This window comes from Anopheles funestus, chromosome 2RL (assembly GCF_943734845.2).
Source record: "Anopheles funestus chromosome 2RL, idAnoFuneDA-416_04, whole genome shotgun sequence".
Lineage (NCBI taxonomy): Eukaryota > Metazoa > Arthropoda > Insecta > Diptera > Culicidae > Anopheles > Anopheles funestus.
The window spans coordinates 10240070-10260768 of NC_064598.1; the positions used below are offsets into that span (position 1 = coordinate 10240070).

General features: G+C 41.9%; 1 protein-coding gene across 14 annotated transcripts in view; it reads left to right on the forward strand.

The window, feature by feature from the left end:
- Positions 1 to 20699, forward strand: part of LOC125764703 (uncharacterized) — a 178594-nt gene that overhangs the window by 127638 nt on the left and 30257 nt on the right. The window lies entirely within an intron of this gene.

Below are 20699 nucleotides of genomic sequence, written 5' to 3' on the forward strand. Positions count from 1 at the left end.
ATGCCAGACATATCTAAGCTACGTGGATCTTGTTCGGTGTCGGTGGCCACGATGCGCAGATCGCGTTGCTTTCAGGCAGATGAAAGAGAATGCCAGCAAATTCCGTTTGCTACTCCAGTGAAATGAGAAAACTTTGATCTGGGGTTCTGGGAGTTTTTTTTTTTGTTATGTGCAATTGCTACTGCTTCGTACGTGTACACGTAGAATTCTTCTGAAGTACAAAGCTTTTAAGGATTCGCTGTAAGTGCAACGCAGCGATATCATCGTTCCGTCAGGTTAGACATATTCAATGTTCACATGGTCACAGCAGAAAAGAGGATTTTTGTCTGAAAAAGGCTACGCTTTTTTAAGGTTACTCGTGGAAGAATTCACATTTAAGATTTCAAGAATAAAATTAGGAAAATACAAAATAAACAGAACGAAACGATAAACAGTTTCCTTTCAATTAAAGGAAGAAATAAAATTTCAATTTATATTCCAGATTTGATCTTGATGATTAAACCCTGATTTACGTGATCATTTCAAAACACGTTAGATGCTTCTGATCGCATCTTTTCTATTTTTGTTTAATAGAATGCCATAAAATTGTCTCAATGAGACACACGAGCTCTAATCGGATTAAAGAAGGAAATACAAACCATTGCAGTCACACATAAAAAAAAAAACAAAAAAAAATAGTTCCACCCCGAGTGAAAAAGCTTTCCCGCGTTGGTAGCACTTCCGCGTAAAGAAATTCCCGCTTGATCGCCATTGTTCGGAGAACAAGGAAAAAAACAGCTCGACAGTATGACTCCTACCGCCACACGAATGTGGCAACACATTAGTTCGCTCAAAACCCTAGGAAAAGCTTCAACATCCGGCTTTGGCTGGTGATTTATGTGCTACCGGAAGGCAACCGCAAAACCGGAAGCCAACCACCGAGGCTTCACAAAGTGAACCTGACTGCCGTGTATGGCCAAACAAAAAAAAGACCCAAAATAATACGCTGATCAAGCGTTTCGTGTGTAGTTTTTGGAATGCTGGAATAGTATAGTCCACTCTCGATCTTCCCAAATGCCGCGTAGGGGGAGCAATTGGGTAAACTACAACAACAAGTATAGTTTGCTTACGAGGCACGAGCTTACGAAACGAAAACATTCTAATACCACTCTACCTGTATACGCGTGGCTGGAACTAGCACGTGCCGTAATCCTTTTTCCTCAAGAAAACAGTTTATTTTTCACACTTCTGTCCAACACTTCGCTTAGAATTGGCAACAATTCCAGTGAAAAGTTTCCGTGTGTAGAATTTACACATTCCCCCCAAAAAGTGACCAGAGAAGGAAAGCGAAAAAAACCCTTAAGTTTCCATTGCGTACTAAAGCACACCAAGCATCTTTTGCACGTAAATAAATCTTCCCAAGGGCATTAGAAAATGTAACGCCATTTTTCGTGGGGTGTATTTTGCAAATGTTTCGCTGGGTCACACATTTGGTGAGAGGTGATTTATGTGCACAGCAGGGGCACTTCCGCGGGTTCGCCACAGGTTCACGGAAAACACAAACCTCTCCCACACCCCGTACCACCCCTGTTTGGGGTGGGACCACGGGTTGCCGGATGTGGCCATTTTGTGAATATTTGAAACGGAACAAAATAAATTCGCGAACGCGATTTTGTTCACAGCTGGCCGGAGCTGGCGATTTGTGGTCGACGATTGATAGACTGCCGCTGTTCGCAACCAGACACCAGGTTCGGTGACAAGTTATTATTGCGTTACGATGCTACGCAAGGGAATCGCATGAACCATGAATCAATAGCAATAAATGGCTATAAATATGAATTTACTGATACGACATGACAAACGCTTAGGGATATTCATCTTATGTTTGTTCGGTGGATGGGAAGGGACCGGTTTAAACCCAGCCACACACGCACACGCAATCAGTATACCAATATGTTGCACATTTATTTTAGAATGTAATCGTGTTTGACAGCCATTTAAGAAAATTTAGGGTTAAACCCAAAACCACCACCAACGAACACTATTCGCGCCCTGGCACAGCCTGCCACCAAAAACCCACCTATCGAGCTAATCGGACACCCTATCGAATACGACGGGCCAAATAATAACTATATTAAAAATCATTCCGAATAGCCCACTAATTGAATAGGCGGCAATGCTATCGAGAAAATTGGGGACCCGACCTCAACCGGTTGCTAATGACCGGCGGCTAATGAGTTCGAGTTCTTGCTACCGATACCGGGTTGAAACTGCTTCACCGTACCATTCTCATCGATATTGACGACATTAGTTGTCCCTTAAGTACCAATAATCTTACCCTTGACACACCCCCGGGGGCACGCACCATTCGGGAGGGGTCAGTTCGAATTTTGCTTTCCCCTCGTACAACCCCAAAACGCAACCACATATTCATAAAGTTCTCGTCCGGCCGGCACGGTGATAAAGGCCAAAGTGCGTACTCAACCTGACGCCGAACGGTGAACGCAGAAAAGCACTGGAGAAAAAGGGAAAAAGGAGTGGAGGGGTGAAAGAAAATTCTTCCCCACGAAAGGGGTGTATGGGCACCTCGAAAAACCGATCATCGGCGATTGACGTTTCTGGCTTCACCATAATCATTACATTCATTTTTACGACTCGTGGTGGCAACCACTTCACACAGGGATGTGTATTCGGTTGCCAATAGAGCCATAAACTCTGGGCACAGGCGATACTAACCTAAGCGAACTATCGATAACGCTTGTTCGTGTGACATAATTGAAATACCACGAACCAGCTGGCCCGTGAGGATGGGTATAAATGGCGTCTCTTTTTTTGCGAAACATGACACCGATTCTTAAGCGTGTACTATTCGGGCCAGTACACGCCACTACTACACGCAGAGAGCACAGGTGATGATGACGATGCTGGTGACAGTGAGTAAAAAGTGAACACCATACCAGAGTTCGTGCCTGGTGTAATTATGAATTCTTCCACGAATTTCAATTCACCTTTTCAGCGTATACGTCACATTCTTGGCATAGTTCAGTGACAACAATCTGTACGCGAGGGTCCGTAAAGAGCATCACATATGACGTAAAGGCAAAGTGTTAATTACTCTTTTTCCACTTCATCGCTCATGATGCAATGCTGATTCTTCACATAAATGATACGGGTTATGCCACATCATTCACAATCAATAGCCACATGGAATCTCATTAAATAGTAATAAATAAAAATATTGGCCATGTTTAACAATGTTTACAAGCAAGATGAAAAATGGTGAAATTATGTTTAATTACCGTCAAAAAAATTACACTTACACCCTCAATTGATATTGTGCAATTAAAATATTTTTAAATACTTTTTTTTGTACTAACTATACCAGCAAATAATGAAGCATGAACGACTCAATCAGTATAAAAAGGCTTCAATTTTAAATGAAGCCATGTAACGGAGTGTGTAAAACCAAAAAAAAAAACAATCCCCAACGCCATATTTTTATTCTATACACCGTACAAATGGCTCCATTTACAACGCATTTGTGCTGTTCCCCACCAATCCGTGTTCCGATCGATCGTCTGCGTAAGAGCTTACGCGTGGAACGTTGTGTATAATAAAACCATAATAATTGAATATTAATTATAATGCTGATTTGCTTCACAATAACACCGTTCGTTTGTCGTTTGTTTCCCCCATTGTTTATCGTTCACGGCCCAGTGAGCCCGTGACACTATATATCGATGCGAAACCGAATTCAAACGAACTGCGGAGTGTTGGAAAACTGACCCCGAAAAACCCATACTCACAGCCGGAATAAATTACAAAACCGTAAACAGGCGACGAACTGCACGATGCGATGGTTTGTACCAGTTTTGGGGTGTGTGTTCTTATTTTATCCCTCCCTTACCCGATGGTAAGGGTGGAATGTCCTTTAAACACATTTTCTACCTTGCAATCACGACCCTGCAGAAGTGCATCGGTTTATCTTAATTGACAATAAGTGAACCGCACTGATACACACACACACACAGCTCATTTCTCATTTTTGCTCAATTAAGTGCTGTGTGCCAATTTTCCATCCAATCGAACGGAATAAATGCCTTTTCATGTGAAACACAACACACGTACCGTCCCGTTTAAATGGTTTCGAAGAACGCTTTGTTCTACAGCGTCTCCAATAAAATTATCTTCTTCCTTTTGCTGCACTTTACAAGCAAAGGTTTTATACAAAAAATTTTAAAACTAATTTTTGAATATCTCACTTGTATTTATAGTAAGCTCAATATTTTTTGCGAGTTCCAAACATTAATCCTTTTGTTGCCATTTCGCAATGTCGTTCATTGTCTGATTCGTGCTATATCTGGTAAAATGGTGGAATAGATAATGATCTATTTATTTAACAATTTTCTCGGATCACTCATCGCGTGCTTATTTGATCTCTTTTCGTGCCTTTTTCCAACCTTTGTGTGTTAAATAGTTAAACAAAAAACCCAACAACAACGGCGGCCATCCCATCCGTGAGGCCCGGTTTTTACAGGCGAGCGTGAAAAACGTGCCAAGGGTACTGATTAGGACATCAAATATTCATCGAAGGTGAATAACCAAATTGTGCACACGAGTATGTGTGTGTGTATGTGTGTGCCTGTGTGTTAGCGAAAGGTCATGATCCTTCTTATATAAACACAAACGCACATGGATGGATACCATCATCGTTATACCCGATGCTGCAAACGAAACAGCTAAATGTCATCTAATCAAATCTTATCAAACTTTCATCAAATGTAAATCACTCTCCCGGGACGGGTTTTGTTCCGGAATCGGATTATACCTTCGATAGATATAATTCAATTTTACATTCCCTCCTTATCGATCTGGTGAATGTTTCAAAAATGGTAAACTAAGGTTCATTTTAGAACAGATCGTTCTACTAAGATGTATTCCTTTAATGACCTACTGCAGCTGAGAAAGATCAATCAGGTATCGGATTGAATTGTGCGCAATCAGCTCTAAATCGATGAACATAATTACGATCCGATTCCGTTTAGAGTGGAAGTGATTAATCAATGTTAACGGTGTGATTAGTTTGAGAGCTTCTGTACAGGGTGAGATTTAAAGATATTCATGTGGAAGTTCCTCGCTCAAAGCACAATGCTTGGCTAATTTATAACAGTTGATATTTTCTGAAACAAGTGATGCGGAGCAATATGGTTTGATAACACATTCAACCTACGGCCCCAGTTAATCATTGGCCAATCTGGGACGAATAGACACCACGGAACAAACCTCTGCAAACAACGTCTGGAAAATATGTACCATCCCTTACAAACCGAACCGTGCACCCGCAGTAAGGACACCCATTTAAGGTAAATCTTTTGCAGAACATTTCCTCACCAGCCGTTTTGGTATGGCTGGGCAGAGAAGCCATTTCAACCGCAATCACAAATCAACAGTAGCACAAAGTAGCACAAAAAAAAACAGAAACGATTTACGGTGCCTTTGCCCTTCTTGAGTGGCCGCAAATTTTCTGCATGAATGCGAAAATTCATCTTTACACTACATTTGCGTCTTCACTTATCATCTTCACAGTCAGTGAAGCGTGCAGAAAATGGTGTACGGTGTGGAAACAAAGTTGGCGACCGTGTCCCATACCCTGACAGGGACGATGCGCTGCAGAACTCTCTCTCGGGGGGTTTTTTTTAAAGACGCTAGCAATAACATAGAACGATCTCTTTCTTGGTCGCACGACGGACCGGATGGCGTGGAAAATGGTTGCAAGGTGAAAATTTCCTTCCGACAAGCCTACACGGTGGTTGGTAAGCTTCTGTAAAGTGGCTTCAAACACTTTGCTTAAAAGTATGGAAAATAGAAGGAAAGTGGCAACACCAAGGAAATGGTGTTTTAGGAACATGGAAGAAGAGTAATGTGACTAGATAAATGAGGTATGAGCCATGAGAATGTGCCATGAAACTGTTCTGCTAACCGTTTTCGGCAAATTTTCAACTGAGGACGAATGGTAACTTATACCATCTCTTTGGTGTCAGAAATTGAGGACACCGTGGCATTGGGATAAAAAACTAACCTCCTTCAAACACATGAGTAAGTGTTTTATTGAGAATGAGAAATGGAAATAGACGAACTTCAACCTTCTTTAATTTCTAGTCTCTATAAACAACAGAATATACTTCCTTTTCATGTGAGGCCTTTAGAGATCTTGGCATGCTATTGAGGTCTATACTTTCCTCAAGGTTAACAGTAATTCAAGACATAACAGGCGTTCAAAAGCTTCGAGCTGAAGCTCAAGAAATTCGGGGAATTTTCTCAAATATTTGACAGATACCTTCTTAAGATTTAAGCTTTCTAACTTAAAGTATTAAACACGATATTTTCAGCTTTCCTTGACTTTGTCCATAGTAGAGTTTGCAATACTTCCAAACAGAGATCGATCCAGATGAGTACAGGTAACTGGTACTTGTTTTGTCGTCTAAACGACTGCCGCTTCCACATAAATCCGATGTCATTAGTAAAGGAGCGAAAATTGTTCCATATTGAGCGGAATTCTTCATTATGAGTGATTATATTTTAACCAAGGTAAATAAAATGTAACGACAATCCATTCCAACTATGCAATATTTCCATTCGAAAGGTTTGGAACTTTTTTATGAAGTTTTTCCTTTGCGATCGATTCTGCAATTACACCAAAGTGCCTTTTGCCGTTTGCAGTTGCAAGTAAGATTTTACCGTAGCTTATCCATCTATAAAACTTGCTACAAAACAATTACTATACCAATGGCTGTTCGGTTTACTACTATTTGGGTTGATAAAATCACACTTAGAGTAAAAAAAATTTTTTTCGAAAAAACCATTGTCCATTATGCTGCTACTGCAATCGTCACATCGAACAAAGCACATTGGTCCGGGGGTGATCTGGAACAAACACCGAAAGGAAAAACAAATCGCACCAAGCACCCAGTTTGAAATGCTAAGTGCAACTTCAGTTCTACTTTATTTGTCTTACGCTTCGGCACTGTAATGGAGCGCAGAAATAAAACTCCCATGGTGGATTTTGTAGAATTTTGTGCAAAAGCACCCTTGAATCTCCAGCTGCCACGAGATGTCAGCATTAAACAACACTGGCAAAAGGTTCCTCTTCAACAAGCGAAACCCCGTTCACCTGGACATTCAAAATGAGCCAACCGTACACGGGCGGTGCAACGATCTGGAAAGCTTGTGCTTTGAGCAGCGTTTGATCGTTTCTTTTTTTTCCTCCTTCGGTATTTTGTTCTCTGCCTGAATAAAGCGAACACCGAAGCGGGATAAAGCGGGAACACAAAAAAACGCCACCCCGTTTCTGTGCATTTAATTGTTATACGCTGATGTAAAAGCCATTGCAAGTGCCACTGGTTTCGCGCGCGCAGTTGGGTGGCAAAATGTGGAATGTCAATCTCATCCAAAAAACCAACCGCAGGAATCATTTCTACCGTGCTTGGTACGGTGGATCTGCGGTTAGCATTCATTTTTCCTTCTTAAACATCACTTTTTTCACCAGTTCAGTTCTGATTCGGCGGTTTTTTATACTCTATTTTGAGTAGAATTCAGTAAAATATGCCCTTGCAGCAGCATTTCGCTATTTAACAGTCGAAAGCATGGCTTATCACTTTGCTGACGTGGAGGTATATTTCGTGGGGAATTTTTCTGCCATTTTCCTAATCGTTCCTTCATTTGGCGAATAAACGCACTTAAAATATTATCAGTGAAAAAATGATAAAAATTTAGTTTAACTCTTTAGTGTAGAAAAATATACTCTCATATCCAAAAGCTCTTTTTAAAGTTTTTGTAAGTCATGTTCTAAAAGTAATTTCGTATACTTTAAACTATTCACACTACAAGTGAACCCATCGCAAAAGGAAACCATTTGTGCATGCGTAGGCGCAAGTAAGCGGCTGCAAGCAAATTGTAAATGATTCATCATTAATATCACACGGCACAAGGAACCAAGTAGATGAGATATTTACATGGTTTCGAGCTAAAATTGGAACACGGGCAAATAGAATGTAAACGCCGGGAAAAATTAGAACGATAAAAACTGACACTAGGATGTATCCGATCTGCCAGGCCGTATCCTTCCAAACGCTTCCGGGCATTTTTCCTGACTCGTTACTATTACTATTGCATGCAACACTGAGCTTAACCGGTTTCGAACCGTTGCCCCTGTCTTCGGGCTCGTCTAGCGTGCTCCGTTCACCAAACGCCTGACAGCGCACCAAGATGCTGAGGCCAATCTAAATGCCTCACTGTTTGCTTGGCCTATTTCAAGCGGCAATTTCTAGCTGGAAAATAAAACACACACACACATACACACAAACACGCGGCTTTCTTCATAGTTTCCGCTCTGTCCGCGGTGGAATCTGCTGATTTGCTTTTGTGAATCCCTTCACCGCTTTTGTGGCAGGCACTTTTCCGGTGCAACGTTTTTCTTTTACGGTGTTTTTTTTTGTGTGTGTTTCCTTTTTCACCCACAAGGACGAAATTGGGGAGAAGCGTATTCGTGTTTCCTTCGAATACTTTTTTCTTCTTGTTGGCCCGACATTGCTTCTGTCTTGTTTAGCCTACCTTTTGGGGTAGAACGATAAACGTTATCGTTCTCGCAGAGCAACATCGAGCGTGTAGGCGAAAGACCAGTGCCCACGGGCAATGTAGAAAGGGACACGGGGAAAGCTTTTCTGTTAGTGCTACTTAAGCGAAGCTTAGCGCATTTGGTCGCTATCCCGTGCTCGCGCTCGAGCATCGACCAGCGGCTTTATGGTGCACTGTGTGTGTTTGTGTGTGTGCTTTTCACAGGGGCCTTTCCTTTCCCAAGCTGGCCTTGGTGCGGCTAACGAAATAAACAACGGCCAAACCGAACAGGGAGTTAGTATCGGGAGCAGGGATGGATGTTTTCCATTTTCTACCAGGTCGAACAGTATCCACAAAAAAACAGGAGAGAAAGAAGCACTTGACGGTGATGGTTCTGTTTCGTCGCTGCATACGCCATCCAGACGGATTGTAGTAGTGTTTTTGGAATAATCGTTGAGCTGGACTGTTGATTTTTGGACGTTTGGGAAATTCGTCCTTTCGTTTGTAGTGAAGTAAGAGTTGAACGAACAGTACGATATCGCCTACCTTGAGTACCGATTTAATCCTGAGAAGGCTTTAGGTATTTTTTTTTTGGGTGTGTGTTTTTGTGGACAGTACTTTGCTTTTGTACGAATGTAGCTCAATAGCCATTGATCATATCATCTAAGTGATGAAATTGCAAATTTTATGCATCAGCGTATAGACAAAACCAAAACCAGCTCTTATGATTATTATTTCACAAAACATTAACGAGTACAGCAACGTAAAAACGCATTTTTTTTTTGCTCCCATTTTGTAGAAAACAGTTTCGCATTATTCACTAGGCTCGATGCAAATCACAGCCATTGGATTTAAATCATTGCTGTTTGAAACATGTTCCGAAAATCATGGAACAGTATATAATTTCCCACTACTAGCCACATCTCCGGTTGCACCATGCGGATCCCCTTCCATGGACACCATAGATGGATGGATGAGTGGATAGAGCAACAGCGACAGGAACGCTTCTGGGGTTCACTTCCAAACCACAGCCGGTAATGAAAACAAATGGGATTTAATTTTAAATGAGAGAGCAAAATAAATTACATCCTTTTTGCACTTACTTTCTGCCTCTCGCACGCAAATCCTACACATAAACATTCCGGCTTCCGGGATACTGGGGGAGGCTAAGGGTGTAGTTCTGGTTTCTGGAAGTGGCAGTAAAGTGCCGTAAAAATCTGCATCCCATCCCAACACACCCCAACACACTGGACTGGAACCGGTCCGAAAGGAATGCGCATCGAAATGCACACAAACTCTCTCTCTCACACACACACACACACCTTCACCAAGTGGTCTAGTAGCGCCGTTCCATTCATCATCCTTTCCCTTTGGTTTGTGAGGTCTCGATGGGAAATCCTTGCTTGTGCGGATGTTTCGGTTTCAGGCTTAAGTGAAATTTTGACCACTCGAAAAGTGCAACTCTCGACAAGCACTATTCAGGGGGCCGCTTCAAACCCATGGCCCGAGACGATAAGGCTTGTTTCGAATGTTGAAGAGATGCTCCAGGACGTACCGGTTATCTGCTGGGGTATTTATGATTGTTGCCGACCAGTGTTATCCAACATTTGAGAAGCAGTGGGAACCCAACCAGAGGGTCCAGAGGTCAAGGTAGAGATCAGCACAGACAGCCATCGTTGTGGGCTAGATCCGGATGGAGACTTCTGTGGTAAATCCTTCTGCCTACTGGTGTTGCACAGGTGTTGGTTTAAACCGAGCCACACAAACTCAACACGAGCCCTCAATGATTCTCACTAGCGCCAAAAATCGTTTAGCATAGTGCTTCGTTGCCTCCCACAATGTTCTGCATGAACGGGCTGTATGTGCGATATATTGCGAATGTCTCGTACGAGAGGACATGCAAAACTTGCGGACAAAGTACGCGGAAGATCCTGCGACACCCTTTGGTCGGGAGAATGAAGAATGAACTGGGAGCAGGAAAATTGTGTGAACCACACTGTTTTACGACAACTCCTGACCGGGTTTGTGCCCCATTTATCTTCACGGCACGGCCCGTCACGCCTCCATGGCCCCGTCTGCCTCGTGTAACACCAAAGCGACGGAATAGTGTGATAACCGTACTACCGTACGCAAAGAACCCAACCCCAAAGGCCAGGTTTGGTGGAAAAGATTTTACGGAGCAATTTTCCCTAGCACTTTCACCCGTTTTTACCGTGCGGATGCGAGCGGACACGAAAAACGAAGGATTTATTTATTGAATATAATGAAGCAAATATAAACTTCCGTCCTTCGGCTTTTTACTCTCTGCTGTGCCATGCAGCCGAACCACCAACTCACAAACGGTACGGAACCTACCTGTCTTCCCAGTGCTCCAGTTAGTGGGAATGGCGGAAAACACCTTTCCGTTGCCAGTGTCTCTCCTCCCATAACCTTCGAGTTTGCTCTGTTTATTTCCATATCCTGAAGGATCTGTTTCCGGTGGTTGCCTGCTTCAGATGCATATGTATGTGTGTGCGTGTGTGTACCGATATCGCCAAACCAAAGAAGGAACCAAGCACTCAACTCGTCTCCCTTTTTGAAATAGTTCTGCAACTTTGCCTCGGGTGTGCACAACTCACCCCATACAGCCCCAAATTGTGTACGCCGTTTGATTTCTTGCCATTCGACTTTCAAAGGTCGAAGGAACGAGATTTTATGCCACTTTAGAATCGGAGCTAAATTAAGGGAATGCCGGCAGGGTGTGTGTGTGGTGTTCTTAAAGAAAAGTTCCCTTCCTTCTTTACTCTGACAGCACTGGTACACAGACACACACACACATATACCTACACAAACACAGATGCGCTCCGACCAACTGGAACGCATTCAAAGTGAAAGGAAAACATATTCAAATTTGTTCAACTTTTGCTATGGCCGTGTGTCTGCGTGTGTGTGTGTGTATGAAGGGTAAGCTTTTCGGGCAAGCTTTTTATGTCACTTCCAGTTGCCTGGTGAGTTTCTTTTGCTACGGCTTCCCTCGCTTGCCCTTGCCTTCTGCTGTTGAATTCACATTTTATGGAAAATGCGCACGCTGGAAGACATTCGGTGGAACGGATGCAATGGAAAACCTTTCAAGTTTTGCTTTCAGCTTTAGCTCATTTTTCTTCGTGGAAACATGGAACCAGATCCTAGTGTGCCCACACCCACCCTCCGCCCCCCCCCCCCTCACTGTGGGCCTAACAGCCATGGCCGCCAGCGATGTGTGTAACATTAATTCCATACCTTCAAAAAGGGTTCAACATTCGAAGAAACGTTCTGGTACTGGTCAGATGTGGGGCTAGGTAGGGATGGATGATGCAGTGAGTGTGTTGCGTACCATACCAGGCACACACACACACATACGGATGGTATGCGTACGTGTGTGTGTATGTGCAGATCGTATCGTTTTCTTTTATGATTCTCATGTTTGCTTACCATATTTGAATGTGTATGAGCTATCCAAATGCACTGGCATGAAATGCGAGCTGGAAACTTCACAACCTACACAACATGAATAAACACAGGATTGGAGAACTGTCCAAACGCTCCATGAACAATTCTACCCGGGCAATCCATTTGCCCCAGTTTTCGTGTTTCCCTTTCTCATTGTATCGTGTGTTTTTGCTTCTAAAACATCAGCAAGAGAGATGCTGACGAGTACTCGAATGCTTTAAAATTGAAGTTATCGAAGGCTTTTGATATTACAACTTTTTTCAATCAAATTAAGGAAGTTGAAATCATTTACTTAACATTTCAAAATTATTTTTATTTAAGGTTTCTACAATACTTATTTGTAAGCGAGTTTTAGTTTTTGGTCAAATAACAAAAATAAGTGGTTCTCGAAGTACACGTTCTATGAAAAATGCGGATTGGCGAGTTTTTGCTTTTCGATTGTTCAGTAAACAAAGTAGAACGGGATGTTGAAGCAAATATTTGTTTTTCTAAATGTCACTCAAAACATTAAATGTAAACAAAATTGTACCAAAATTTTTTTCGAAATATTTTGAAGTTAAATTGGAAAATGTAGTGATAAATGACGAACGTTTTCTCTTTCTATATCTTCTTCAAAACGAAGTTGATTTTACGTCTATGTCAGCTGCTTGCAAAAGCTCAAAAATTGCGTCACGATTCCCCTAAATGCTCCCCGAACTTCAACATGAAAAGAATCCCTCACAACTTGAGCTCAATGTACTCTCCCTGTAATATTTCTACGCCAACATACACCTCACCCGCTGTGTCGCAACCATTTTTGTTAATATCTTCAACAGTGCACACACTGCGCTTACTCGCTCTATCAGTTTCCAATCGGATTAAGATAGTCAAGCACACGCAAGCTGCTGCATTTAATTCGCTTCTATTTACTACACATTCGCACACTCGGCAGATGCATACCACAGCGGATGCTGCTCGATTTCCAGCACGATTGACCTACATTCTCCTTCGCTGATAAAACTACCTACCAACCACGGTACCAACCGTGGAGTGGCTCGTGTAAAAGCAGCACTAAACGAACGGTACGGTACAATCTTTTGTCGACGAAGCACTTCCACCACGGCTCGGTAGGTTTTGTCTTTTCCAAACCATCGACAAACATCATCAACTTGCATCAAGACAACCGTCCGACAACAGCGACGGAGACCATTTGAAACCATCAAGATAAATAGTATCATGCAAAATGGGAAACAACAACAACTTCAAGGCACAAGAAAAATTACTATCAGGCATCAGGGAAGGCGCCTAGCAAATGGGTTTCCGAGTTCCACCCCCCGGGCCACGGTGCTGCGAACCGGAGCGAACTCAGCTTCTGCTGTACGCTCGGCAAGAGGCAGAAAGTGACATAAAGATCTGCATCAGTTTTTAACTCGTCCCGGCTCGGCTGTTGGAAATGGTTGGAACCCCTTGGAGGGAAGCGTAAAACCGATAAACGAGCACTGATTAAATAATCGATAGCTTTTCATCTCTATTTGTCGTTGCCGCCGGGTACTTTGGTTCGGTTGCTATCATCTCAGATTCTCATCGGTAGAGAAAGTTGAGAATAAAATTTGACGGATGTGGTCACTATTTGGTATTTTTTTGTGTTTTAAAGATAAATCCTTCCTTGGTAAATGAGAGAAAAAGCAACTCAATTCTTCAACTTTAAGCTATCTTCTAATCAAGCGTTAAGATAATTAAGTTCCAGAACTTTTTTTTGTTACCCAAAACTAAACGCCCATAAATGTTTGCATTAGTTGCAAAAGCTCTGATCATTTCTATCGTACCTTCATAATGTGTTTCGCTTTATCAAACCGTCTCTCTCTCTCTATTTCTCTCTGTTTCTCTCTCCTTGTCACCTTCGATTTTTTCAGCCCGACTGTGTAAAAATGTCATGTTTTGCAGTTGTTCTGTTGCGTTAGTTTTGGCCCTTTTGTTTTTCATCAAACATCACGCATCCCAGCGCGGGAATTAATCGTCCCTTTACTCAAACATCACAATCTAAGCAGCAGACCGTGAACAAGGGTGGAGGGGGGTTTTAGTGTACCATCTCCCCTCCCCAAAACGAACGAACAACATATTCCGTCGTCATACTCACATACATACCGTACCAAATAACACTGAAGCTGGTCAGGCGAAAAGTTCGGGCCACAGATTTCCTCTGAGAATTGTTTGGGCTCGTTCATTTTTCTTCAAACATGTAAGCACCATGTTAGGAAGCTAAATGTTTGAGCGAGTTTTCCATTGCCTTTTTTTGTGCTGCGTTTTTCCCCCCATTTCGGAAAACCTTCAGCTTGGGGCATTCTCTCCCGTTACAGCGAGAGCCCGCATCGCCACCGTAATAAGCTGGGCAAAGTAGCCGAACCGAGGAGAAATTAATTCAATCAAATATTAAACAGAGAGGATGTTTAAATTAATTGGATCTGTCAATTCTTATCAGCGCACACAGCGGTCCCATTTTCTCCCCAAAGGCTCAGAAGCAGTGGCTGGCAAGAATCGTGAAAGAGTAATAATAAGAAGCTATCTTATGGACGACCAAATTACAGCAGAACTGCACCAAAAGCAGCAACAAAAATGCGAGTCACACACACACAGTGAGAAAGCTAGAAGGCAGGCAAGGACAAGGCGACAGATAAGCCGACCACAAGCGACTGGTCCTTGGATGCTTATAAATATTCAAAACGCTACCAAAAGAATACGAACGAACGACGGAAAGATGCGCCAAACCAAACGGCTAGGGGAAACGGCCATCCCACCGTTCTGCGCTGGTAATTGTCGTACAAGAAGTAGCAGAACATCAACATTTCGGCGCACAATAAATGCATTATGTCGGACATTAAGCGTTATGTTACAACTGCAAGCTACCATTTGCCCAGTCATTACCATCGTCGCAAATGAGCTGCTCCTCGGTTTCGACGTTTGTTGTGTAAAACTTTTCAAGGCGACAGTTTTAGCAACATTTGCGAAATTATAATTAAAATAGGGTGCCAGGGACGTGGTGCGGACCGCCGGGTACCGTGGAACCATAAGCGTGAGTGTATTGCCCGTGTTTTCAAAATGTATCAAAAATAGAACCATAGCAGCAGCAGCAGCAGCAGGCTGAATAAATTATGCTACTTACAATGTTTACATTTCCATAATTTATTCTTCCACGATAAATTGATTAACGCAGCGAATAACTGGATCAGTCGTGCTGTTGACTTTACGCAATGTGATTCGCTTCACAATTGTTTTCAATGCGGCAGTTTGTGAGCGAATCACAAATGTTGCTAAGTTTGCTAGTAGGAGTATATTTGATTTTTAAGTGACTTTTCTAGGTATACAAATTTGTAAATTTTAACCTTCAGAGAAAGTTTTCTTTAGTACTTGAGAAATCATTAATTCTATAAACGAAAACAGAGATTCTGAAAACAATTAAAGAGAGAAATACGCGCACAAACTCGAACAAAACATCTTTATTTGTGTTTTTCAAAGGAACAATTACCTCAGCTACTGGATTGGTGATATTTTCACACGAAAGCACGAACAATCCTGTAATAGAGGAAAAACGATGTTTCTGGCCGTTCTCTGAAGCGTTGATTAAAAAATGAGTTTTTCAGAAATCTCAAATATATTTCAATAAAAAAGACCCAAAACTAGCGCTTGATTAGAATACTACTGGAAAAATTGACTATAATAGAAAAAATAAACAATTTCTCAGGAATTTCTAGTATATTGTTCAAAGGTAAATTGTAATCCACATAAATTGTGGGTATTCAACTGTAAAACATTGTTTTGGGAAAAACACGTTCGCACATTGGGTGCATTAGAAAGAGGATATTGCTCTTTGAACTATAACTTTGGATTTTTTATTTTATCAATAAGCGGCAACTTTGTGCTTTGTATATAAAATTGTTTTTTTACAAGATACTACTGAGCAGTAAAGTTTTGAGAGAAAGCTATAAGATTAGCCATTAAACATGATGGTTGCATAGCTTCCAAGACGTAATTGTCTTACTTTTTCTTACCTTTCAAATTGTGAACAAACGAACCTTTGATTTGAAGAATATATTGTGCGATTTTCTTAATACATACAAAATCTGCCGAAATAAATTATCATGCTTGTAAGCTGCGCATATAAAAGCTGATGATTCCATTCGAACAACCGAACGTTGATATATTACCCCAATAAAATATTAAAGCAAGCGTTTAGAAATGCGTAGCAATTTTGGAAACTCTGTCAGCGCAATCAAACTAAAACAGATACTTTCCCATCTGACTAATACGGTTTGAAAGTACGCTTAAAAGTGACGGAATTTCGTTTCCTACCATCATCGGAGTTCACCGAAAATAGATTCGTTCTCATTTCGCCAACAAAGATATCTGCTTTCAAATGTGCCATCCCTTGTGCAGTGGTATTTCGTGTTGCCTTCACCACACCGCACTGGAAGTGGAAAACAAATGAGCTTGCCGATTTGACACAGTCCCACCATACTATCCGTACACCATCCGGCAGTGTTTGTCCTTCCGGGTTTGCTTTTATCAACACATGGAACAGCGGCAATACACAACACTTCCTTTTGCTACCATCGTGTCGAACGAAGCGGACAAGATCCCAGACGGAGATAAACTTCATTAATCAACGCGCGTAAATAAGTGCACCATCGGTTCTGTTCTATCGTGAAATACGAAACAAACAATGTATTTTTTTTCGTGTGGTACAAAATTCCGACCCAATGAGAAAAACTGCAGAAAGGGAGGAGGGGGTGATTGCTGGAAATTTTTCTCTCTATTTGCAGCCATAAAGACATCGCCGCCCGAACCCAGAGAGTGAATCAGGACGAAAGGAAATTTATCGAATTACGCTACTCGTCCGATCAGGGCCAAAAAGTTGAACGTTTGTGTGTTTGTGGGTGAATGGGGACGAGAAAAGTTGACTATAAATTATTTAATCTTCATTCATCTCGAAAATGAATGCCACCAGATTAGGGAAATTAGTTGCTTTTATTTTGAGTTTGCCCGTACACCTTCCAGAAGCCCTGCGCTAAGCATGACTATCTAACGAGTGACACTGCTTGAGTTTATGATGCCATGAATTGATTTTTTGCCAGTTTTTCCTCTTTACTTTTCTATGCGCGCATGAATAGTTTTCATTTTCTCTTTATCGCTTTTTTAACCCCCGTTTCCACCAATACTTCCGGTGGGTTATTTTGTAGCTCGGCGCTGCTGTGGTGAGAAATTTTCAGCAGCGTCATTATTTAAAGCCTTCTACCGTCCCGCGTTCGTGGTTGGTAAATTTGTTAACCAATAAAGCAACCGTTACTCTTCCACGTACCCACCTGCATTGACCGCACCGCTCTATGCTTCCGCCGGTGGCGGTGCCGATCGCTAATGCTACATTCATCCCTTTTTCAAACACTCCACGAGCGTCTTTATCCCAGATGGTTTCCCACCGGATTTAGGCGATTAATCTTTCGGCCACCTTCCGATGGCTTTTCTAGGCCACCGATATTGCTGCTTGGGATGAAGGAAACCCTTCGCCATACAAAATTTTCTTACACAAAGAGTCTTTACTTTCCATTCCTGTGCCGAACTCTTTGACGAAGGGTTGTGCCGGTTCTGCTGACAAATATTATACTATCGATCGATTTATTCACTACATTGACAATTTCCCACCATACCAAATAAAAAAGAGTAAAATAAACACCAACATTCAGATTAAAATATGCAGTACGCTTGTACGCATTAGCTCACCTGTACAAACACATTGTGGGCCTTGGGAATTTTACCAACTGTACCCCTTCGATACGTCATCCCTCTCTCTCTCTCTCTCTCTCTCTCTCTATCCCTCTCTCCTTCCCACCCTTCCGCGCTTCACCACGGCTGCTGCTTGATTGATTTTTAATTAGATTAATGATGCCTCCATTCATTGTGGTACGCAACAAAACCGGAACACCCGTGACGCGACGGTGGAGATTATTTTCGATCAAGTGATTTCAATCACGAGATTTCAGCCCGCCAGCATGTCACGGACCCGTCACGCCCGTCACGCTCTGTCACGGATGGTACGCGGCTTTTAAATGCTAACTCTCCTCCCTCACCCTACCCCCAGGGGCTCCTTCAGCTCACTGTTCCTTCACCTCCTTTTCACGAGGAAGGTGAGAAAAATGCTTTGAATTCGCTAATGAGCCACCACCATGCCTGCACGGTTTCCCCCCCAACGACTATTGTCCACGAACTGGTTCCAATATTGCTGCAAATCGATCAAACGGATGAGCAACAACCGGAAAGTTTTGATCACGAAGGCAACTATGGGACACTAATTAGCTTAAATTGATATGCACGCACGAAGCACCGCCAGAATGATTATTCTAATCATGAGCTTTAGGAAAATCGCAAACGATACAAAGACTTAACCGAAACGAATAAAAAAAGACATATAACCAATCAGAGGAAAAGTAGGAAATGGAAATCATTCTATAATATGACATTGTGCCTGAAATTTTGATCGAAATTTCGTGAATTGCCTTTCTTTCCGGGGAAAACCGCTTGGTGCGGTTCATTTTCATAATTTTTGCCACCGGTGATTGATTTTGGCTTACGCCGCCTGCACGCACACTTTTGTTGCCTAATGTGGGTATTTAAATATATGCATGTGACCTAATTTTATTTCACAAAAGGGAAAAACAATCAACGTTGTCTAGAGGTTTTCAGGGTTTTTTTTTATGGTCATAGATAATAATATTATGCGACAAAATATGAAATATAATCTTTGTACTCAGTAATTGCGTGTGGATGTGGTAGGGATCGGATCAGTAACCAAAGGACCAACAACGATGAACACAAAATTTTAATTAACGATCAGTTCAACGAGTAGCTCTTGGCTTCCCTAGCAGATGAAGTCATGCAAAAACCGAGGTCAAACCGAAAAGTCATCCGTTGATTCAAGAACTGCAAGATCTAAGTTAACTATCAGCGAATATGGGAAATCCTCCTCTTGAAAAACCTGCTGTGACATTTCAAGTTGTGATAAAATTTAACCTGATTAGTCCTAGTAATCAACCGGACAATGTCCAAAGGAGATGAAAATTTCTTTGCCGTTTTCGCGAGGAAAATACTCCAAGAGATCTATTGGACTCTTTTAGATCTGTTGATGAACGGAATAGAGGAGTAGCTTCATACTCTACGAGTTGTACGATATATTCACTATCACATCCAACCGTAGCCCAGCAGGACCTAAAGAGTTACTTTTCATTTCTGTCCACAGCTGCTTATTGAACGTTTCGATTACAGTGAAAAATACGGTTAATGTAATGAATTACCCCATGCAGCGTTACACTCATTACACTTGTACGCATTGGTAACTGCCAACATGCGTACCGATGTCCAAATCCCAATCCAAATTCTTTTACACCTGCGTAATGGAGATTGATTCTCTTGGAACGAGAACCATATCCTCCATACAGGATAAGCTCAATACGGTAATGATTATTTCACTACATTGGTGTAGTTACACTTCCATCATCATTATCATCATTTTAAGCAGGAATTATTTAAAATGGATGAAATCAATCCTATTTGATGCCGAAACGCATTAAGCTCCATCAGTACCACCATCACCTCCGCCGCAGGCACCACGAACAGTATGATTAAGCCATCCACCAGAAAAGCAACCAACAAGCAGAAAGGTGGTAGATTGATTCGTTTCGAATAAAATTTGCTCGCTTGTAAAGTGCATTTTAATCAACGACGCGCACAGAAAGCACAACCAAACGTAAACCGAAATAAATTGAAAATGATTTCCCATCCAATACGATACCAAATGGGAAGCGAATCGAGAAAAAATGGGAAGAAATTAAAACAAAAAAAAAGCTGACTCCAACATCCATCGTTCCCGGCTGATGATCCAAAATATTTCACTGCTCCAGATGTACCAAAATTGAATTACATCACTTACACCACCGGCTCCGGGCCAGAACTATCGATCAAATGTTTTGATCCCGGCTGCGAGTGCGTTCATTTGGCTAAATTAATTTTGCCCAAATTTCATCCAAAAATCCCCCTCCTCGAGGCGTCGTAAAATGAGTTGTGCAATGGAGGTTTTTTTTTTGGTTTTTGGCGGATGTTGGAAAGGCTTTGAGCCTTCCCATTTAAAGTTTAAACCCGGCAGTAACATTTGTCTATCTGGGGTTGGGCCGTTTGTGCGGGTGTGCAAGGAGAATGAGGAGTTAAGTGATTGCATTTTACATCTCCCCGCGTTGAGCGCCATGATACTAAAGTGCATTTGGCAGGCGACCAAACAACTCGTCCCCGGATGTTCTGCTGGCTGACAAAATTCGCTCTCCGGCACCATAAATCAGCAAATTACGCATTTGGCAGTTTTCCGTACGATAACCCACCTAGCCATGTCGGTGCATGTAAAGCTTTACACGGAGGCAAATTCAATTTATCTGTAAAAGCTGTTCAGTACCGGCCTTTACAAGTTTCGCATGACCAATTTGTTTGGGGTTTGTTTTTTTTTCTACCGAGCCTATCGACTGTGACCAACAATTCAAACATTTTTTTTAGTTTTGTATGATAAATAGCAACATAATTAATTTATTTCAAAATACCGGAAGCATACATATTTTTAAATGTATGCT